Source organism: Bubalus bubalis, chromosome 2 (assembly GCF_019923935.1).
Source record: "Bubalus bubalis isolate 160015118507 breed Murrah chromosome 2, NDDB_SH_1, whole genome shotgun sequence".
NCBI lineage: Eukaryota > Metazoa > Chordata > Mammalia > Artiodactyla > Bovidae > Bubalus > Bubalus bubalis.
This window is the reverse complement of record NC_059158.1, coordinates 72,338,694-72,363,130: the sequence shown is the minus strand read 5'-3', so window position 1 is coordinate 72,363,130 and position 24,437 is coordinate 72,338,694. Positions and strand designations below refer to the sequence as shown.

Sequence of the window (24,437 nt, the reverse complement as noted above, 5' to 3'; positions counted from 1 at the left end):
AGGCAGTCTGCCCATTACCTGTCTCTAATCTTTGGTGTCAAAAAAATACTCTGGTTTCTCTTGATTTCCCCTGGAAAAAACACACTCCTTTCTCTCTACCTCTCCTATCTATACAACGGCTGTATGGAATATGCAGGAGCTGAGGTCCTCCTTTGCTCGGCTGCTACTCCAATGTGCTTAAATCTTTAACCTTCTTATGCCTACTTAACTCTAAGCTGGTCGCACTGTTTGGAACCACATCTGCCCTGAGCACACACACGGAGACCACGTGATTGCTCTCAGGCTCAGCATAATGAACTCGGGAATTTCAGAGCTAGAAGGAAGTGCTAAGGACTATCTTAAGCTTTTAATTTATAGATAAAAAATCAAGACTAAGAGAGACTAGATATCTTGCCTGAGACCAGGCTGCCCAGTGGCAGATCTAAGACTAGAGCCCAGGTTGTTTATTTCCTAGGATTTTGCTGCTTACTCCAGAAAGCACCTTCAGACACAACAGGGGCGTCTCTCAGTTCTCCTCAGCTCTTCCTTGTTGCGTCCAGCTCTCGAGATGCTGAGGGCACAGGAACCTTCATTAGGGGGGCCACTGGTCCCTACAAATCAGTATTTAAGAAATGTCATTATTAGTAGAATACAGAGATATTCTGTGTAACTTAGTATGGTTATATTCCTAAATAGATCTATAGCATTCATATTATACAATAACCAGAAGTTTATATAAAAAGATCTATGCAAAGGTTACTTAAAAAAAAATGACACCAATTAATTCTTTGTCTTTCTCATTTTAGTCTCTAAAATTCTCAGAGAGCTAGTGATTCTTGCCCTTTTGTTCATCAGTTTCCTTAGCCCTAAAATAAAACAATATGAGATAGTCTCTAAGATCTTTTCAGAACCTCAATAACTTGGATCTCTGGATCTTTATTTTCTGCAGAGTTAAGATTTGGGGACTTTATCTTGGTTTTAAATACTTCATAATGAAGCCTTACTAAAATGTATGATCCTCGCCTGTTGTAGACTGTAGACAGAACACTTCGAGTCTCCTCTTGGTGAGCCCGTATCAGTGTGGGAGAGCATCCATGAGGCTGAGTTACACCAACAGCGATGTCCTCAGAACCTAAAACAACCTTCAGATCACCAGTTTTTTGGAGTTCTTTTGTCAGAAGGGATGTCGTTTCTGAAAAACAGAAAAATAACAGGAAGAGAAATGAAGAAGGCTCAGTGGTTACTAATGAATGGGGAAATTGGCCAAAGGCAGAAAGCCAAGTGCCTTTTATCATCAAAATGTTTTCTTTCTTTCTTTCTTTCTTTCTTTTAAATTTCTGGCTTTGACACTTAGCTCTTGAGCAACTTCCTCACAGGCTGGTCTAGGCCTAACATTTGACTGGTTCAGCCTCAAGGAATTCAAAGGAGCAGACCTATGTGAGGCTTTAGGGTGACGGCAATCAAGAAAATGGAGAGGTGCAGTCACGGTTAAGAAGAAGCACCTAAAGGTGAGCCATTCGTTGTCCCATTATATTGCCATCCTGGGCTTTTGACAGTATAGCTCATTCATGTAGAAGTATACACATGGTGTATTTAGTAAGACTCTGAGTTCATAAATATCCTCTGACATGAACAGTAGATTCTGATCTCTTTCACTGTGGGAACTACATGACTTTCTTCCACTATTCCTGATGTCACTTGTGTAAGGAAATGACTTTTAATGTCCTCTGTTTAACTGGGTAGGGAAGAGGGGGCAAGGGAAGTGGACATGGATGACCAGGACAGCAGAATATAACCCTCTAGTCATGTTCTGAATCTGCCCATGACACAATCAAGCATGTATTCTAGCTCTTGTCACGACTGACATCAGCTTCAGTTATAGAAGCTAGAGAATATTTAAAAATATTCTTTATGCTCGAGATGACATAGGTAGCATTACATATCTCTCACACAAAGCTAAAAGTAGAGATGCAGATTGGAGAAGCCCACAGAAGAATACTTATTTTATGCAATAAAAATGGCTGGGGAGGGTTAAAGAAGCCAGAACACACCTGGGACAGTAGGGAGATGTTTCAGAGGAGTTTCACAGGGAGGAGAGAGAAGCTGGAGAAACTGTCAGAGGCTGTGAGACTTTGAGGCGTAGGCAAGCGAGCGGGCTTGGAGAAAACTTGGCTGTATGTTAGTTACTCCACGTGCTGCCTCTTGACTATTGTCCACAAATAATGATCTCAATTGACATGACTTATCCTTGGTTTTGCTGTCAGAATTTAGAGCCCCTCACTATGAGAAGGCTAACCATAAGTGAAACAGTTTTATTTTTATTATTAAGTTTTATTCAGGCTGCAGATATTTTCATTAACAAGAGCCTAAAGGCAACTTCTGAAGTCATAGCTGGACACACCGCTCTGCTCTCTGCCCCAGCGGTCTTGTTGCAATGGTCACTTGTGGTCTAGTTTACATAATAGCTGGGAAACCAGTAAAGTTGGTGCTGAATGCTGAGGCTCAACCAAAACATTTAAAAAAGAATAATAAGATAAAAAGCCTATAAAGAAAGGCAAGAGCTTCTAGCTCAGCTACAATATTTTGGAAAAATCGTTTAACCTCTCTGGAGCTTGTTTGCTGTGTCTGTAAAAGAAGAAGCTGAACTCTCGATGATTCTAAGCAGCTGGGAATTAAGCATATCAACTACCATGCCCATGGCACAAACACATTTTGGAACAGTAGTGGGCTCTGAGTTTAAACTGTTTGAATAGGAAATTGGTAAGAGAAGGGGATTCTACTTGCCAACTCCCCAAAGGTGTGTTGACCTTTGTCACTGCCAGGCACCTGAGTAGTGGGTCAGAGAACATTCATTGTCAGAACCAATGTTGTCATCTTGGCTCTGCTCTGACATCAGTCTTACTCCAGGACTCGGTCTCCAATTTACCACGAAATGGTAAGGGAGTAGGTCCGCAGGTTAGCCTAAGGAAACCCAGGGCAGTTTTATGCTTCCCTCACTGGAAAGGTGGAAAATTCCATTCCAAGAGCAGGACCGTGCTGTGTCTCAGGAGGCACTCAGTGTGTTAAATGTAAAATTTCCTTTGTTCGGCTCAGATTTCATCAAGAAGCCTGTTCCTTAAGATTTGGCTGGCCGGTCAGATCTGCCTACAGGGAGAGAATGAGCTGGAGTATTTTGGTTCCTGTGATAGTTATAGCTTATTATAAATGCTTAAGCAAGGGCAGATGATATTAATGTTGAGAGAGAATTTAAAGGGATAGAACATGCTAGAGAAACAGTGAAGGGTGGAGGAGGGGCGGCGGGTGGGCTAAAAGATCATCACCCTGTAGCCCTTAGAGACACTTTATAGAGCTTGGGGATGCAAGCTGGAGGATATCGAAGTGTCTGTGTTGCTGGCATTTACATGTTTGATGCAAATATCATAGTGGATATGCTTTATAATCAAGACGGCACTTTGCAATTCATCTCTCATAAAGAATGGGAATCATTTGTTAAGGACTGATGTGCATTTATTTACTGATGTGCATAGCATTTATTACAAATAAATATGTAGCAGAGTGGTCATAGAATAAATGAGCAATATCAATTTAAAAATTGAGCTAGCATGAAATTGCTGAAAAGCAACAAGCATTGTGAAATCTCTTCTATGTGGAATTATCTCTGTGTTTACAGATTGATATACTTCCATATACTTCCAGTTGTACCAATAATAATGTCAAAAAAATCTTGAACATTTCAAAAGTTGAACAATTTTACAGGGACCTCTGTCAAGCTATGAAGTATTACTGGTTAACAGGGGAACATATACTTCTTTAATGTCATTTGAAATGTATTACAACAATTATTAAATAAGTATCCCGATTTATATCTGTCTTTTAAATCTCAAACTAAAAATCCTCAAAGAGCATAAACACAAATGCCCTCAATCACAGAAAGGGCTGCTTAGCAGTCTAAGAAAAATACAATTAAAGAGGCCAATTTTTGGCATCTATGCAATTATTTTAAGATATGTTTAGAATTTGCATTTAGTAGCATGATTGGGTTATTAACCATGCAACTTATCACCCTTAGTAATCATATTAACAGAAATAAAATGCCCAGAAACTAGGAATTTGATTAGTTATCTACATTTTATACTAATTATGGGAGGCATATTATGGATTATAAATATATAAGATAAAAATCCCAGGTTACTGAGTGCAAAAAATAAACTTTCACATATTTTGACAAGCATTGCCTGGTCTGAACTATTTATAATACTTTAGAGTGTGCTAGCACTTTTTTTTGTAATATAAAAAGTAATAGAATCATAGTAATATGAGGTCCCACTAGAGATATTTGCTATTAAATTGTTGCTGAGTGCGCTGAGGTTTGGGGTAGAATTATCGAGTTTGCAGATTAGCAAAGCAGGTTCTGGCAATGTTTTAAAATTGAGTCAGTGATGCTTTAAAATGAGGCATATTTTAAGGATTCACAATAAGAATTTAAAAATAGATGAAAAGATTGGTTTGTTATCCTCAAGTGGCCTATGTTAATTAGTGCTTTTATGTAAACTAATTTTATGGCTGTCTACAGGTTTCAGCATACACAAGCAAGGGTGTAGGAATGAGGCAAAGTTCACAAGAGACTAATTGAAAATGAGGTGTGACATTAATTTTAAATAAGTGTTTTCCCATTTTGCTTCAGCTTTCTTTTTATTTTTTTAGTCTTTCCCATTTCAAACATTATCAGGGCGAACCCAGAATGGCCCGATTATGTGAAATGGGCCTTTTGTCTATTTCTGATCCTAAATTTGGTATACTTTGAATTGCACCCTGAGGATTGCCAGTGGGAGCTCCCTTCTCTCCTGGGCACTGTAAGGTTTGCGGGACACCAAAAAAAAAAAAAAAAAAATACAATGCACTCATCTCTTCCCCACTTGCCATGGGGAAGCTCGAGTTTGTGCCTTTGTTTCTTCTTGCTTTGAACAAAGTTGCCCAACATAGAAAAGCCACTTGATAAGGGCTGAACAGTTAAATTGACTCTCTTTTCCCTGTCCACCAGTTTAAAAATGAAAGGGTCAGTTGTATAGCCAGAGAGGAATTCTTTACAGTTGCCAAATAATGGTTTTAATTATTTAATTATCTATGTGCCACTGTAGGATTACCACTGGTGAGGAGGCAATTACGGGACGTTCTAGTGGAAATCCTAGAAGTTTGGCAGAAATCATTTTTGACAGTCATCTTCAATTTATTTTGAAACAATGTCTTAAACCAGAATTAGGTAGTTGTTTGGTCACATATAAGGTAGTTAGCTTGTATGATACGATTAAACAAAGTAATTTTTAATTAACTATCATGAAATATCTGTGCTGGAAAAACAATCTTATAAATTTTGCTAATTTCCATGGTATTAGTAGTTGTACCTATTAGAGGCCTGCCTGCATGCATACTGTCTCTTCAGTCATGTCTGACTCTTTGCGAGCGCGTGGACTGTATAACCTGCCAGGCTCCTCTGCCCATGGAGATTCTCCAGGCAAGAATACTGGAGTGGGTTGCCATGCCCTCCTCCTGACCCAGGGATTGAACCTGCATCTCTTACATCTCCTGCACTGGCAAGCGGGTTCTTTACCACTAGCACCACCTGGGAAGCCCATTGGAGGCCTTTAGTATACCTATTAGAGAGTCTTTCTTTAATATTAACATTAATTATTAATCCTAATCTTAGAATTCCAAGGATCCTGAGATGTTATCTTATCCAGCTTCTTACCTTCAGAGATTAGGTTAAAGCTCTGCCTCTTCCTTGAAAATGATTCTTTCTGCCCCAAACCTTGGCAAAGGCTTCCTGGCTTTGAATTCTGTATGCTATCTGTGGTGGACATTTGGTACTTAGCATGGGTTACCCTGTGTTACAGTTCAGGCATGTGTCCTAGCTCCTGAACTAGAGTCACACCCTTTGAGGAAAACCTGGATTTAGACATTTCAGTCTATGTCCTGAAATCCTGGGGCTGTGGTCTACAGCAGAAGATCGTTATGATGCCCTGAGGGTGATGATACAAATTTATCTTGAAAACCCTGCCAGCCCTTAACAGTCCTCTCCTGATATTTGATAAACAGCTTGAATTAGACAGTGTTAGAAAGAGATGGGAACCCACTCCAGTATTCTTGCCTGGAGAATCCCATGGACAGAGGAGCCTGGCGGGCTACAGTCCACGGGGTCGCAAGAGGCGGACAGGCCTTAGTGACCAAACCACCACCACCTAAAGCGGGCTTCTCCTGGTGGCTCAGACTGCAAAGAATCTGCCTGCTGGTGCAGGAGACCCAGGTTCGATCCTTTCTGACCCAGGGGAGATCCCCTAGAGAATGGAGTGGCCACCCACTCCAGTATTCTTGCCTGGAGAATTCCATGGACAGAGCAGCCTGGTGCGCTATAGCCCATGGGGTCACAAAGAGTCAGAGAGACTGAGTGAGTAATTCAGAAATGTCTGGGAACTTGGAGATGGTCTAGTCTAATTTCTGTTTTATATATAATGAAACTGAGTAAAACCCAAAGAGACAAAAATCACTTGCCTAAGACTTATTGCTAGTTAATGACAGAATTTGGACCAAAATTCCAATTTCATTGCCTCCAGGTCCAGAACTTTCTTTTCAGTGTGCCATCTGATGTCATCATCCATGTACATACCCCCCAGCCCACCTTAGGTTTGTTCATCAGAATGAATGAATCCTTATAAATGTCTGAGGTGCCAGCCGTTTGTTTTTTCCTTTGTGTTCATGAGCTGGCGGCAGCGTCTGATGCGACAGATGTATTCTGATATCAGCCAGTGACCCTGGAACTGAATTTACAACATCCGGGTATTCTACATTCTTCTGAACATGTGATTTTTTTTCCCCCTCTGAATTCTATGTTTTTCGGTTGCTTATAGAAGATCAAAGTGGAAGCTTTGGGAAATAAGTCTTCGTCATTCACTACTGTTCCAAATTGGGAAAACCGGGTCAGTGAATTGTTCCTCTGGTTTGGAAAGGCCATTTGAAGCATTCTTAGACATGTAGCTAAGCAAGTCTGGCGCTCTCTGACATTACATAATTTCTCCGCTAAACCAAAGTTCTCGAGTTTGCTGTATAACAATATGTTACATTGGATTAGCTCAATATTGGCTCAAAGCTCAGTGTCATCATTTGTCCAGCCTTGTGGTATTTCCCCAAAGAGGGAAGCTGACAGGTTTTAGCTGACTGGTTTTTCTGTCACTGGGAGAGTTTTTAGTGAACAAGTACAATAGAGTTTTCATTTGTGGCAGATGTTATCTTGTTTCTAGTTTTTGTTCAAGTTGTTTTAAGGAAAAGTACCACCCATTTGCTCTGACCAACTTCAAAAAAAAAAAAAAAAGATGAAAAGATCTTCTCAGCACAAATAATAGCAAAAAGCACATGACGATCTAAGCTTTTGAACTCTCAGACAGCTGGGGAGCCCAGAATTGGCATAATTCTTTCTTTACTAACTTCAGAGCCCCATGTGTGTGATCAGAGTAGACTGTGTCGCTCTGATCTTAAACAGCCCTGGTGTCACACAAGGAGTTTCATTTCTTGACTAAATAGACTCTCTGGTTTGAAATTAGCATCCCACCATGAAAAACAGGACAGTACAGGGAAGTTGGCAGAAGCTTCTGCTGCCATCTGAGACAAGTACCGCTTCTGCTTCTCCTAACCCCAGTGCACTGGGACGCTATGTGGAGGCGGGGACCCAGCGATTCTGAAGTCTCTCCGAGGAAGGAGAATCCAACCAGGCATCTAGTAGTGACAACTTGATTTGCAGTGTAGCCCAGGTGAGTGTGGGAATGAATTAGAAATACACCATGAAAACTTCACCTTCGGTCAGTGCCATATCCAGAAAGTTGCAGACACTGGGAGCAGAGGATGGACTGGTATCAACACCTCTTTTGTATGAGAGTGGAAGCACTGTGATTTGTGGTTATGGGTTCCATACAGTTTCAAGGCCAAGTTCTAAGTGGTCCACTGGCTACCCTACCTTGGCATTTCATGAACTAAAAAGGTTTTCAAAAATCATTTGAGGACTAACATAGAATTACCAATCCCCTTCCACCCTCAGTCCAATAAAGACGCTGAACACACCCAGTCTTCCTTGCATCTTTGTTTCACAGAAAAAGGGAAACTTTAACTATAAAATGAGAGAACCACAATCTAAGGCTGAAGTCCTTCAAATCGAATACATTTGAGGGAAGAGTCCCTACATCGTACCTCTAAAAAGAAGTCCTCTCATTTTGCAGCCTGCCTCTGAAAACATCGCACAGACCTCCCTTGAGAAGCCAACGCTGCAGTGAGCAGCGTTAGCAGACTCTCACTGCTCATGACCATAGCACAGGCTGCCTTTCTGTATGCTTGACACTGTGTTTCAAGTCCAGCTGAATGTTTCTTCATACTGGCTGGAGCCTTATTCCCTAGTTTTGGGAGTGCTGCTGGTATTATCATAATTTATTCATTCACAAATATGTACAACTGCTCTGATTCAGAGGAATGCTTGCAGAGACCCAGCTTCTGACTGAATTCCCAATTCCATATTGCAGGAGTGGAATCCAGGATGGCTCCCCTTGTTTCCAGAAGCTCCCACCTTCCATCCAGGGCACAAAAATTTCAAGTTTATAGTTCGCCTGGGCTTCCCTGGTGGCTCAGATGTTAAAGAATCCACCTGCAATGCAGGAGACCTGGGTTCCATCCCTAGGTTGGGAAGATCCCCTGGAGGAGGGTATGGCAATCCACTCCAGTATCCTTGCCTGGAGAATTCCATGGACAGAGGAGCCTGGCAGGCTACAGTCCACGGGGTCACAGAGTCGGACACAACTGAACGACTAAGCACAGCACATAGTTATCCTGGCATACTGAGGTGTCAACAAAAATTCTTTACAAGGAATTAGGTACCTGGGCTGTAATTTGATGTTCTGATGATAACTAGCCAGATGGTCCTAAACAAATCATTTAAACATTCTGGATCAGTTTTTGGGTATGTAAGATGGAGATAACACCACCAGCCATGCTCTGGAGACTAATTTATTGGATACTCTTCGAGCTTCAGAGTTCTTAATCTGTAAATTGAGTGAGTGTGGGTGACTGGATGACTCAGATCTTTTTCCTTTTTTGCTTACAAAGGTTGTTAGCATTTGTGAGTAGGATTTGCACACACCAAATATTCAGTGAAGGTATAGTATGGGTCAAGCACTGTGCTGTATCTCAAAACACAGGAAAATCCTGCACTATTTATTCTTTAGGTCGTGTTTAGAAGGTCATGTATCTCTAATTTGTATTGATAGTTCATTTCTTCATTCATTCACTCATTTGTTTAATTAACAAACATGGACAGACCCAGGCCATGTGCTGGAGAGATAAAATAACCTTGCTGCCCTCAAGGAGCTTGAAACTCCTGTCCATAGTCTGTTATTAAAAAAGAAAAGAAATACATATCCTTTTTTTGTTCCATGAGAAACAAAAAGCACATTATATAGAACATAAGCAAAAATTGTGAAATAAGCTTGTGTCTATTGTTCTTGCTGCTAAGTCGCTTCAGTCGTGTCCAACTGTGTGCAGCCCCATATACGGCAGCCCACTAGGCTCTTCCATCCATAGGATTTTCCAGGCGTGAGTACTGGAGTGGGTTGCCATTTCCTTTCCATACTGTTCCTGAGTATAAGCTTATTGGAGAATGACTCTGTCTCTGCCTACCATCTCTCTGCCTTCTGTTTTTTACTATTAATATACAAAGAAACTCAATGTTTGATAAAGTTAGGCAGAAATTATTCAATCCAATAAAATTAGATAAAACATCTTTCTGACAATGAAATTCAAATAACAGAATCTAATGTAATTTAAGGGCATCAAAAACCAAAGAACATTTAAAGTACCTCCAGCCTGTGAAATCAGTTCATTTGCTCAATGTAGTTAGTTCACAATAATTATTCATCCTCCCCTTCCTCTCAAAATACCCACCCACTAACAGCAACAATAAATAAAGCAGAAAAGAAGAAAAATCCTCTTAAGGGCATAAGATTTTCTCATTTGCTTTCTGCAATGCTAAAATTAAGTAAACACTTACAGATAGCTACATAAGTTTGCATGGTGTAGAGCCAGCCTTTGATTGCCAGGTAAAATTTCTTGTGGTTCATGAGGCTAAGAAATTACTTCTGCTTTGAATCATGAATTCACAAAATCATGTGAATTCAAAATCTTACTCAGTTAAATTCAGTTGTTTGCAATCTTAAACTGGAAAGGCTTTGTATGTTATCCTTTTTATTTATGAATAATTTCAAAGGCACATCACTTATTGGATAGCTTTCTGTTCACAATTCCAAACCAAAATATACGAGTCTCAGGCAACTCTGACACTACAAATACCTTGATGTTGTACTGCTTCATACAGATACTAAATGAATATTTGTTTAATGAATGAATATAGAAAATCAGTTGGATTAAATTAGTGATCATATCATCTTGCACTTGTATATTGCTTTACAATCCATAAAGTGCTTTCACATTTATCCTCTTAAAGAAGAAATTAACTCAGTACGCTAGATCCTACTTTAAAGCTTTGGAGTTACCAAATTTGTCCTCAGCCTGAAGTGAAAACAATAGTAGAAATGTGCTAAGAAGTGTGAATAATTAGAAGAACAAAACAAAACAGAAACAATAACATGTACATAAAAAGCTTAATAAAATAAAATTGAACCAGAAAGGAAAACTGTGGTTTAAATGATTGTCCTACTATTATTTTTATATAATCTAGGGCAGAGTTGATCCCTAAGCCAGCATTCCACATCCAAGGAATGTTTACTCTTACGTGTATGAATATGTGCATGTGCAAAGACATACACAGGTGTGTGTACTGCAGCTTCACTATTCTTCCTAGAAATCTATCCAGGAAAACTAGAGAATCATACATTTTTACAGTAGAGCTTTGCTGCAGGCATCCAAGATGGCAGCCATTCACATAACCAGACAATGGAATCTTATTTTTTCCTAGTTGGAGCCATGGATCTAGCTGAATGTCAGTAATAATAGTGATCACCTGTGCTCCCAGATAGTCAACTAAGGACCTCCAAACAGATCCCATCATGCAACCCTCTTTCTTTGCTAAGGCTGTGGATGACAAAAAGGAATTCCTTCCTTGAGGAATGAGAGGAAGCTCAGTTCAGTTCCTGGACACCCCAGCTCTCATTTTTGTCCCAAGAGCTCAGACATCAGTCCTGATCTTAAACTGCTGTGCATGCTAAGACATCTCCCAGAGAAGAGCATTTCAAATGCTGTATGAGCTGAGGGATGCTACCTGCACTGTGGTGAGTGTTAAGTCAGTAGTAAGTAAACTACTAAAGTCCTTGGGTTTTTCTGTTGTTGATGTTGTTCTTATTTTTCTCTTGGACAGTTTTAGTCAGTAAACACACATAGTAACGTGGAGTTATAATTAATTCACAGGAAGCTTTTTTTTTTTAACATGTGCACATAAAGCACATGAGTCTCTGAAAAGATGAGTTCCCAGCTGTGTGCGTTTACCTTTTTGGTACTGCCTCACTCAGATTCCCTAAGTGTGGACTTCCTAGCTCACAAGCCTGAAGTGCCCCCAGGCCACAACCAAGCTCATCAGTATCTTGTTCTCTCAAAATTAAATGCAAAAGAGATTAAAAGAAGAAGCAAAAAAGAGAACTAGAAGCCGGGCAGTAGTTGGAAAAAAACCATCTGGGCTTTTCGGAGACCTGAGTTTATCAAGATGCTCATGAAAACTTATAAAGAAAGCCATTCGAAAGCTCGTGGGCTTCCCAGGTGGCACTAGTGGTAAAGAACCTGCTTGCCAACGCAGGAGACGTAAGAGACTCGGGTTCGATCCCTGAGTCAGGAAGATCCCCTGGAGAAGGAAACAGCAACCCACTCTAGTATTCTTGCCTGGAGAATCCCATGGACAGAGGAAAGTTCACATCCAGGAGGACTGTGATGGAACAGGAGAAACATTTAGAATCAGAGGACTTGGGTTTCAGGTTCCTGTTCTGCCACCTCATAGCAGTTGAGTATCGGCAAATCACTTTATCCCTGAGTCTGTTTCCTCATCTGTAAAATAGGGACACTGATTCTATGTCACAGTCTTTGTGAAGGTATGATGAATAACTACATGAAAAGCAGTTAATACTTTATAAACTATAAAGTGATGTCAAAAGATTTTCATAACAATAACTATTTTGTTATAAAAGTAATAGATGTTTGTTGCATAAAATTTGACAATTATGAGTTGTAATGTACTGACAACATGACTGAGGGATTTGGGGGATCAAACACAGATCCTAGTAAGTCTGAAGCATCAGTCCTAACATTATCGGGGATTACCTCCCTGTGTGTTCAGAAACTGCTTGGGAGCTCTGGGTGGTTGCACGCTGCCCAGAATGCCTAAATGGTTGAGGTCATTTAAAGAGTTTCCATCAAAAGTTTTCTCAGAAGTAACCAACCAGCAAAACTGCAGGTGCTCAGAGAAACTGTCACATGTCCCAAGGCCCACGGGATGGGAATCAGGGGCCGGAACTCTAGTCCTGATCCCCTGTTACCTCTTCACTTCCCTGGGCCTCAGTTTTCTCATTTGCAAAATGAACCATTGGAAGAAATACTCTTTGAAGTATCTACCCAGGTATGGTCTTCATGAGTCTTCCTTAGTCTGTTGTTTGGGTGGACTCTTCAAGCACAAAGAGGGATCAACTGGGTGAGTCAGACCTGCTTGATGTCAGTTCAGGGCAGGTCCCACTGTACTTCTGGGTGCCTTCAGGAATTTTGAACACGACTGTCACTCCATGTCGCCCCTAAGATGGGGGCAGGGGACCCAGTCAACAGCAATTATGAGGGGCATGAGTATTGTTCGGTTTAAAAATGTTTCCATTTCTCTCTCGTTTTCTTTGAGTGAATGAACAAAGCCTCAAATATGGCTAGAAAGTCAGAAATCTGTACTGGCTATAGATTTTTTTTCCCCAGAAGTAAGTAGTTAAATCAAAAAGATGGGACTAAATAAGTTGGAAAGGCAGAGAAACAGCTGTCAAGAAGTACCAGAATTATTCTTGTTGCTAAAGGGAACAATAATATATTGCAGAGCATTGCAATGCTGCTCCAGACAGTGGATTTCAGTTGAGATGGAGCCCTTGCAGTGTTCTGGAATGAAAAGTTCTTAAATATGTTTAAATGCTGACATACAGATTTAATGTCAGTGTTCTTTGACCTGAAATCACCACCAGGCTCTACCCTGATTAAAGCAGTTTTTATGGGGGATTTGGATCTTGCTCGCGTTTGTCCATTCAAGACAATTTACTGAAAAGTTGGGTCAGATCTTATAAGAACACAGTAAAGAATAGAACCTTTTTTATTCTTTTTTAACTTGTCTTCGAGAATATCTGCTGTCAGAATATTGTGTTCAATATTAAAATGTAGTCTCTTAATAAAATGGTTTTGCTTTCACTTTAGTGTGACGATGGTATGCATTAAGCTCTGAAAGACCTGAGGGCCAAAAAACAAGTGATATTTTAAAATGAATTTTTAAAAGCATTAGAAATTTTAAAAGTAGCTTTCTTTAGAACATAATGAAATGTAAGTTGAGAAGGTAACTTGCCAAAGTGACGCTGGTCTTGTAATATTACTGGAAAAGTCTTTCCAACTGAACCAGTAATACCCTACTTTAAAAAAAGAAGGGGAGGGAGGCTGAGGTACTCATATTAAATTCCATGCAAATATTCTGGTTATTTAGTAGTAATTTATCGTATATCGTAGTTTTACTGGAAATTTTCTGCTCTTAGTTCTTAAAAGGTTTTACAGTCTCATTTAGCACTTTTACTCCTAATAATCAATATTGATTTTACTTTATTCGTTTCGGATTTTAAAATTTTTACCTAGAATTCAAATCTTAACTGTTTTTAAAGTAACATAGCTCATTAAAAAAATCAGACTTACTGGGAGACATTCATTGCAATCTGGAAAACTATGAATTTCCACTTATTTAAGGTGGGTTCTTTATTGTAAAAGAAATGACAGTTCTGGGGAATATGGATTTGGAATCATTGACAAAATATTAAACAAGAACATGTGCAGCATTTTCCAATATCTTTTCAAAATTAGGTGGCTGTGGTTATTTTGCCTCATAGTGTGGATTCTGGTTTCAGCTTGGCTATTTATCTCTGTATTTTGGTAGCTTGGTGTGTCTAGGAGTCACTTCTGCTGCTCACAAGTTAAATTAACTTTATAGGCACAATGCCAGCTGGAGACCGAGGTAGGCCCGATGTCCTATGAGAGGTCCTCAGGAGATAGTGGGTACTAGGGATGATTCCTATTCCCTCCCTGTGTTGTGACAGGAAACTGGAATTATTCATTTTTTGCATCAGTAGCCTTCCCCCTCATATTCCAAGCTTTCTCTGATAACATGCCACCCGTAACATCTGGAACACAAACACTTCTCCAAAACCCTTCAATTAAATCCTGCCAATTGTTTTCTTTAAATGTTTCCTGTGATCTTTTATGTGGCGTTCAATTTCATCTTCTTTTGAAATGTAAAAGATGACTTTGGGGGTTGTGGTTAGCATTCAGTGACACTAGCAGAAAATTAAAAGTGTTTCTGAGGTCTACCTTTACCAGTCCCACACGCGCAGACGCTGGAGCTACCTGGGGTCGGCCGGGGAATGTCTGCTGCCACATTAGTGATGTGATAATGGGCTTCACATATCACCTGGACATTAATAGAGGGAAACCACTCACTGCTTCTGAAAGCAGCTTTGTTCTCAGCTGGTGTCCTGGAGGCTCTGTATGAGTACAATGGACTTTCTATCATGGAGGTGAAAATCAGAAATTACCTAAAGTCATCTTTATTGCCGGGGTGTATTGAGGTGTGTGTGTGTCTGTGTTGTTCATCTTTGTTTAATGGGTCCACTGATATTTGATGGAAATGACCAAAATTCAGCTAGTTGTATAAAGTATTTCCGAGTCTCCAATCTGCTCTGCTCTATGACATGCAAAACTTCTAATGACTGGGGACCTCTAACCCAGCTGCAATAGCCCATCAAAGGTGCAACTTTATTCTCTCATAACAGCCTTGTAATGTGATCAGCAGACATATCTGCAAACTTTTCCCTGAGCTGTGCAGATGTGGTCGTAAAAGAGGCGCGTATGCCATTGTGTATTTCCTACTTTCCTCCGAAAATGAATTTGGTTTCTGATTATGGCAGTGTGGTTGCTTGCCGTATAAAATTTCCTACAGGTGCACACGCTCTTAAAAGAAAGCCCAATCTATGAAAATCAGGAACTAAGAATGAGAATGATTCAGAGCTATTAATAATTTTATAAGACTCCCTTTGCTTTGTAAAGGCATTTGCCAAAGAAGTCAATATATAAAAGGTTTCTCTAGTGCATTTACAATATTCTTCAATCAATCAAATGTAGATGTTTAGGTATTTTTCAGATAGGCCCCTGTCATATAAACTATAACATGAACATTATTAAATAATTAGCTTCATGAGTTTTTGGTTGGGAAAATTATAAACCATGAATTAACTTGCTGTATATGTTTATTTTAAAACTGAGCATATGTATTTTACCTGAAGAAAAATCAGGCCTTGAATTATTGTTACTCAACATAAAATGTATGGCTTCTAAAACTTAGTTTTGAGTTTTTAACCTATTTCTGCTGAGGAATATGGGCTTGTGAAACAGCATACATTCTTCATATCACATTCAAAGTCTAATCTGGTTTTTTCTAGCAATCACATGGATAGGTGTAAACAGATAAATAGTCACTGTGCACCATTGACTGCCATGGCTCATTTTTCATCTTTTGAAATAAAAGCCCAAGAGAATTTTTGTCAGAATAAATTGAAGATAAAAAAGTTCTCTTTTGAAGTGGATATTTTGAACATGGCAGATTTGTAAGGAATTTTCTTTTGCCTTCGACTCCTTTTAAGATTTAATTCTACAAATTAGAATGTTATTTATTATAAACAGTGTTTATCTGACCCTGGATTAAGGAACTGCTTTTGAGCCAGAGTTGAAGTTGTTTTAGTTTTTGTAATTTCAGATACATTATCTGGTTTAACACTAAATTTAAACATTTTAAATTAGCTGACTTTTCCCTTAATCAGCAACAGTTACATTCCTATGTAAAAGCTGAAAATATAAACACTCACATTTTCCTCTAAAGGACTCTAATCACATTATGATCTGAAATAATATCTCCTTAATGATTCTTTGAACAACACGGTCTGTGTTTCTTTCTCCATCCAGACTTTTCACAAATAACACGGTCTACAGCAAGATAAACAGCACTTTAACATGCTTTGCAATATGGAAAAAGGCAAGTTAGAAAAAGCAAATTAACCAAATATCTGTACTTGTAATAAGCTTCTAGACCACTTTAATGCAGAATTCACAATAGTTATGTACATTGTTCTTTGAAGGATTTTAATATTTTTTTCCATACAAGGTGATCCATCAGGTAACCAAAGAAGGCAAATTACCTACAGGGGAGATTCTGAAAAAGTCCAGAAATACTAAGTGATGTATGGTGACAGTGTGAGAATAAAATACTCAGCGAATTATAACAATACTAACTACTAGTAAAGAGACATGGTTGCCAAAATCATGATCATATTAAAAATGGGCCTTCGTATTTAAGGTATAAAAAAATACCCTATCAATTCTGATCCACCTTCCATACTTAGAACAAAATAAAACAGTGTTTGTTTAAAATAAAATAAAACAAGGCTTCCAGCAAATCCCTCAAGACATTTCAAATCCTACATAAGATACACCAGAATTAAAGAGCATTACATGGACTTCTAAACGACACAACTACAGAATTATTATCCATCGAGTTATAAGGAATGGCTTCCCTTAGAGTTCAGAGTTTATTTTTTTCCCCACGGTCAATGTTTAACCCACGAAACAGCTGAGGAAGGCCAGATGGGTCAGTTTTAGCTTTCCAAGGGAATTCTGTTTAGAGAACGACACTGCCGCATGATATCCCACATTGCTCTCTAATACAAGTTTCTTTGCCAAAATTCAATTTTGTGCTATATTCATTTCTTTTTTAAAAAATATTTATTTATTTGGCTATGCCAGGTCCTATTTATGGCATTTGGGAGCTTTAGTTGCAGCATGCAAACTCTGAGTTACAGCACATGGGATCTAGTTCCCTGACCAGGGATTGAACCCCAGCCCCCTGCATTGGGAGTGTGGTCTTAGCCACTGAACCACCAGGGAAGTGCCTATTTGTTCATTTCTTGAAGGACCCCTGGAGTTCACATAAATAAATAGAAAAATCTTTATACGTGCTCCATGCCGTGGACCCATGGGCATAAATAACATGATGTGAATTCAAATACACATCCTTTCTCATTCGTTTCCATTTTCAGTGCCAACTTTGGCCTAATAAACAATGACCTTCAGCTTAGTGTGAAGGAAGCATCCAGTAAGTAATGCACGGAGAAGCGGTGCCCCTTCAAAGAATGAAACCCTTCAGAACAGCCAAGGGTAAGAATAAAACAAGCTCAGGAGAGCAAAATACTTAAGGAGGTAGTTTCAATTTCACCTAAGGTGACCAAGTCAGGGAAATGTTTTGCTGAGGACTTTTAAAAAACATGATCCAAGAATAAGCTAGAAGATATTTATGACACTGGAGTTGAAATGGTCATAGAATTGGGCATGATCTGAGGTCTCCTGCTTCTTTCTTTATTGCACAGATTCCTCAGCTTCTCTAGAAGGAAAATGGAGGCATAAAGCCTTTCCATGTTTCTTAAAAGCATATTTCAAGGATTAAAGAATCAGAAAGATCAAATTGCTATTTATCTAGAACTCTTTCTAACCAGTGGGGCATCAGGAGATACCCTGAAAGAGCTGATTTATTGAATCCCCAATTGAATTGGCCTTAGAGAGTTAATACAGCATCCACGGTGACAAATTTACTCACTACCAATGAATTGCATTAGATCCATTATTTTTAAAGCACTTTTCCATCTGGGAAGAAAGTTTTGTGGCATAAATCCCACTCTTTTCAGTAGCATGGCTGGAAGGCATCAACCTTTTATGAGCTAGGAAAGTCAGGACTTTTCTTCTATTAATTTGCCAAGTATTCTCTGCCCTCATGAGTTTTAACATGATGAAAACATAGGCAATGACAGAGGACAAGGACAAAGAACAGAGATGGGCCTTTTGTCCCATTGGGCTGTGTCATCTTTTTAGTTCTGTGGAAGCTTGCTTCATAGGATTTGGGGCTGACTTTGGCTCAGAATGGGTCCTGAGTTAACAACTACAGACTCACTTTAGTTGAGATCTACTTCCAGGTAAGTTTTGAAATTTGAGCAACTCAAAATTTTAGTGGATTTAGCATGGTCTCCAGAGTTCCAAAAGCTGAGACGTCCTGTCCCTAAGCATTTCCACAGGGGCAGTATTATATCATGTCAGGAATATACACTTGAGAGCCCAGTGATCTGAGATCAACAATGTGCCACAACTGTTCACTGTTTGGTGAAATTAATTTCACCTCAGTAAGTTTTAGTGACATCCTCCATAAAATGGGAATAAGAATAAAAGCAAGGTAGAGTGTTATGGTGGGCTTTCCAAGTGGCGCTAGTGTTAAAGAACCTTCCTGCCAAAGCAGGAGATGTAAGAGACTCAAGTTTGATCCCTGGGTTGGGAAGATCCCCTGGAGGAGGGCATGGCAACCCACTCCAGTATTCTTGCCTGGAGAATCCCATGGACAGAGGGACCTGGTGAGCTACACAGTCCATGGGGTCGCAAAGAGTCGGACATGACTGAAATGACTTAGCACACATGCACACACAGAGTATTATGGGAAGAGTAAGTGTGATAATGCATGTGAGCCTCCTAGCTCACATTTTAAACACATTTTAAACCATCTCTAAATGTTTGCTCTTATTATCATTAGTCCATTATCACGGACTTTCCTGATGTGTGACCTAAAGTTTCTGCTCAGCTCAAGATGGTGCCCTTAGTATTCTAGAAGAGTCTAGTAGACACTGGTTCAATCATCTAATGTGTAAATGAAGGACTTTAGACTTTTTTCCTGACTCCTGTCAACATATCTCATCCATTAATTTTGAAATTCCTGTTCTGGACACTAACCTGAATGTTTTAACCATTCGTTCAGTGCCATGTTAGGGCCTCTGTGGGCAACTTGTATCAGTCCCTTGAAAACCAGATGAGACAGTTCTTATCTTTTGGTGTCATGAAAATACATGGAGTGACTTTATAAACAATATGAAGCATATCTGCACATATAGATGAGCTGGATTTGAATTTCATGCAATTTGATTCTTTGATAATGGCCTGGCATGCTGTGATTCATAGGGTCGCAAAGAGTCGGACGTGACTGAGTGACTGAACACTTACTGAAGGCTCAGCAAAAGGCAATCACTGGGCTAAGGACCTTCTGTAAATTATCCTTACAAGAATCCTACAAGGCAGACACTATTTTTATTATTCTAAACTTTGAACACGAGGATTCGAGTTCAGGGTCGATACCCTTAGCTATTACCCTAAACTACCATCCTAAGATAGGACTGATGGCTAACCCATTTTTCAAAAAGTCTAGATGTTTGTCCAGGACTGTCTGTCCCCTTTGAAGACTGCATCCTTATTCCTTGCCACCAGGTTGCACTGAATCCAACACAGTTTCATTGCATTTATTAGCAGCCATAATCCTTCACACTTTTATTTGTAATTTCTTTTTTTTTTTTTTAAAGTTTTTAAAAAGAATATGTTTATTAGATTCCTTTATCTAAATAATATAGCATTAAGAAGACTTTTCAGAGTCTCATTCACTAGTGACTGCTCAATGAGCATCACTGATGAATTGGGTAGTAATTCCGCCCCAGGGTCCAGTCCCATCAGCTGTCACAGGCTAAACAGAATGGAACTGGCTACTCAATAAGGCCAGCAAAGACTCTCAGGGTCCTAACTAGAATTCTGTTATTGATTCAGTTGGTGGCTCATCTTTCTACAGTTCAATATCTTTTTTTTTTTTTTAAATTTTATTTTATTTTTAAACTTTACATAACTGTATTAGATTTGCCAAATATCAAAATGAATCCGCCACAGGTTTACATGTGTTCCCCATCCTGAACCCTCCTCCCTCCTCCCTCCCCATTCCATCCCTCTGGGTCGTCCCAGTGCACCAGCCCCAAGCATCCAGTATCGTGCATCGAACCTGGACTGGCAACTCATTTCATACATGATATTTTACATGTTTCAATGCCATTCTCCCAAATCTTCCCACCCTCTCCCTCTCCCACAGAGTCCATAAGACTGTTCTATACATCAGTGTAATTTCCAGTTGACAGAGGGGTGTTGTATGCTTTGTTATTCAGACCTCCTCTTTTACCAGAAAAATCGCAAGGCTCTCGTTTATGTAATCCTCACCGGGAAGTCACTCTTGCCCACTGTTTGCTGCTCAGGAAGCTGAACCTTGGAGAGCGGACAGGACTAGACCCTGGCCACCGCACTGATGAGCGATCAGTGTAGAGTTAAACCTAGGTCTTCTGATCAAAATAAATAGTGAAATTATTGTTAGTCTTGTAAAATTGAAATGATGCATTTTACATGCTCAAAGGCAGAGAGATTTTATCCCTGCTGGGTGAACCATTGCGTCCTTCCTCTTTAGCTATTTCTGACTCAGTCATTTCTGACTCAGTCATTTCTGACTCAGTCACATTACTGAATCCCTCCCAAGCACTCAGTATAATCCACACAGAGCCTGACCACAAGGAATCTATTTGAGAGGGGAAATTAGAATCTTCAGTCAAAGATATACTATAATAATAATAATGGCCACAAAGGAGGGATTCGAGTCAGGAGATTGAAGGAGTCTTTGTGGGGGAGGGGGAGGCTTCCAGCCCTGACAAAGGAGGGTGCTACTTTAGCATGGGAGGGAGTTTGTGCCAAAGAAGTGCTAAACTGGTTTACTCAGCAGAGAGCTGGTTAGAGAACTGGGAGGCCAGAAAGCTCAGACTGGCACAAAAATGAAAAATGTCTTTGTCTATTAATTTTCTGTTTTCTACCAGTTGTTCTCACGGTCAGTGGTGTGAAATATATTATGAAGTCAAATGAAAGGTTCACACACCAAATGAAAAATTTGAAGTTCATATTTTCAGTTATTTCATATTTTGTATTTCATTCATTTGAAAACAAATTCATGCAGTTCAGCTACTGCATCGAAACATCTCTGTGGAACACACTTAGGCCGTTTCCCTTTAAGAAAAGATGCTGGTCCTCTTTTTCAGATGGTCATTCAGTGATACAAACGTGTAGGACTGAGATAAATTGCTCCTGGAAACATTTTCCTCTTGGAAAATCACAGATGAGACTAAATGAGACATTTTATATATATAGTAGCAAACAGTCGTAGGTACATTTCATTTTGAAAGTCCCATCTGTCTTGCAACCCAAACAGGTTTTGACACTGCAGAGTGATTGCAGCCCTTCAGGAGGAAGGAAGAGCAAGATTCAGATACAGAACAGGATGTTGAGGAACTTACTACATTTTTACCATTTGGATGTTTTAAAAAATAAAAGAATATAATTAGAACTGTAATTATGTCTCCTGATACATGTGACCCCTCTATTTTGCAAAGTATGATGACTTGACTACTTCAGCCCAGCATTTAAATATAAATGCAGCTTTTATAATAAAAGAGAACCAGCAAAGCTTCTTGCTAGGATTAGAGTTTTAATTGATATCATTATAGCTGGAAGTTTGAACATGATGGGAATAATGACTCTGGTGTTTTTTGGCACCTTATTATTCATTTTACATCTTTATGGCAGCTATGTGCTCAAGTCCACAGAGTCTGTAATATTTAAATTAATAATGCAAATTTAACTATTGCCATTAAAGCAAAGAGCTAATTAGATCCCTACTTGCTGACTGGTGGGACGATGCAGTGAGTAAAATGGTTTGAGCCGATAGCTAATACTGCTAACACTGCCAGGAAAATGTGAATTAAGTTCACTTGAGATTAAACAACCTCTAAGACTCCTAAGGAGGGGAAAATAAAAAGTGTCCCATCTCATTTTCTAAAAAACAAAAAAAGAAAAAAAAATCCATGAAGAGACACAAATAGCTCATCAAGCATCTCAGAGCAAGCTTTCTGAGAGATGGTGCAGTGATTTTGTGCTTTTCATTCTGCGCTTCTTCATCCATGCACAGGGTGGAGAGGCAGTTTTCCTTAGGCCTCAGAATGTTGGCCTTCTTCCACAGTTTTCACATTCTAGACCAGAGAGGCCAAGAAGCTGAACTTTACCTGTTTTATAAACACCTCTTCTAAAACAGCAGAAATGACAAGGAGAGGCAAACACATGCTTATTTCCAGTTCCATTCAAGAGAGTCGGTCCGGCTGAGAAATGCTATAGAAAGGCATAAGCACATCCTCCATTTAATAGGTTGAGCCTTTATGATTGTCAAGAACAAAGCAAAGGCTTCCTCACCCTGGCTTTTCCTCTTGACAAGAGGATCAGCTCACTCAGGGCTTCAGACTGGCTCGTGGGAGCTGCTTCCAGAAGCGTGGGAAGCCTGGCCGCTTCCTCCTCTCTCTGGGCTCTGACTCTACCAGGGGGCTATATGAACACGTGGTGGGAAGCCAGGCTGACCCCACCAGAAGGTACGATGGAGCAGGAACTGGGTGTGAGCAAGGAAAAGGGGGACTTGGCTCAAAAGGCTTTTAGAAAATAATCTTTAAACGTAATAAAAGGTATACATCATGTTTATCAGGGCTTCCCTGGTGGCTCTCTTGGTAAAGAATCTGCCTGCAATGTAGGAGACCTGGGTTCAATCCCTCGGTCTGGAAGATCCCCTGAAGAAGGAAATGGCAACCCACTCCAGTATTCCGGCCTGGGAAATCCCATGGACAGAGGAGCCTGGTGGCCTACAGTCCAAGGGGTCACAAAGAGCTGGACATGACTGAGTGACTAACTACTTATGTTCATCAAGGGAGACTTCCATATGTTATGTGAAAAGACTAATTTTAAGAACAATGCTCTTACTCTCAGCAAACCAATATTTGTCTCATGTAATTTCATCAGATGACAGTTGATGTGCTAATGGATCCATTTGTGAGGAATACTTTCCCATAGCAAATAAACTCATGTTCTATAGTCTCAGCCTTCTCCTTCCCTTTCTCTGTGTTTGTAAAGTCAAATATGATTCCCCAAGGCAGAGTTGTCTGGTGTCCATCACTGCAGATGGCTCTCCCCATAGTGAAGACAGAGAGTGAAGACTGATAGTGAAGAACCCCACCAACCAAAAATACTGTGCACTTTGGTCTTCAGCTTGGCAAGGAATGGCACTAAAGTGACAGACAGAAAAGGAATTTTAATTTCTAAAAGGCTATGCTGGCTAATGATTCTGGAACTTCTTCTGGAACTGTCTATATAGCACCAATAGTTTCTGTAAAATTGCTTTTTATTTATTTATTTATTTTAAATTGGATTATTATTGCTAGAGGCAATGCTGTGTTCAGTTCAGTTCAGTCGCTCAGAGTTGTGTCCAACTCTTTGCAACCCCATGAACCGCAGCATGCCAAGCCTCCCTATCCATCACCAACTCCCGGAGTCTACTCAAACTCATGTCCATCGAGTCGGTGATGCCAACCAACCATCTCATCCTCTGTTGTCCCCTTCTCCTCCTGCCTTCAATCTTTCCCAGCATCAGGGTCTTTTCAAATGAGTCAGTTCTTCCCATTAAGTAGCCAAAGTATTAGAGTTTCAACTTCAACGTCAGTCCTTCCAGTGAACACTCAGGACTGATCTCCTTTAGGATGGACTGGTTTGATCTCCTTGCAGTCCAAGGGACTCTCAAGAGTCTTCTCCAATACCACAGTTCAAAAGCATCAATTCTTTGGCGCTCAGCCTTCTTTATAGTCCAACTCTCACATCCATACATGACCACAGGAAAAACCATAGCCTTGACTAGATGGATCTTTGTTGTCAAAGAAATGTCTCTGCTTTTTAATATGCTGTCTAGGTTGGTCATAACTTTCCTTCCAAGGAGTAAGTCTTTTAATTTCATGGCTGCAGTCACCATCTTCAGTGATTTTGGAGCCCCCAAAAATAAAGTCTGCCACTGTTTCCTCTGTTTCCCCATCTATTTGCCATGAAATAAAGGGGCTAGATGCCATGATCTTTGTTTTCTGAATGTTGAGCTTTAAGCCAACTTTTTCACTCTCCTCTTTCACTTTCATCAAGAGGCTCTTTAGTTCTTCTTCACTTTCTGCCATAAGGGTGGTGTCATCTGCATATCTGAGGTTATTGATATTTCTCCTGCAATCTTGATTCCTTCTTGTGGTTCATCCAGCTCAGTGTTTCTCATGATGTACTCTGCATATAAGTTAAATAAGCAGGGTGACAATATACAGCCTTGATGTACTCCTTTTCCTATTTGGAACCAGTCTGTTGTTCCATGT

The 24,437-nt window shown here is 39.8% G+C and overlaps 1 long non-coding RNA gene across 1 annotated transcript in view; it reads left to right on the top strand.

Annotated features, from left to right (window-relative positions):
* Window positions 1–10,171: 10,171 nt before the first annotated feature.
* Window positions 10,172–24,437, top strand: part of LOC123330876 — a 41,217-nt gene continuing 26,951 nt past the window's right edge. Inside the window, exon 1 of the long non-coding RNA XR_006547124.2 lies at window positions 10,172–11,294. This is a non-coding gene — a long non-coding RNA (uncharacterized LOC123330876). The remainder of the gene's footprint in view (window positions 11,295–24,437) is intronic.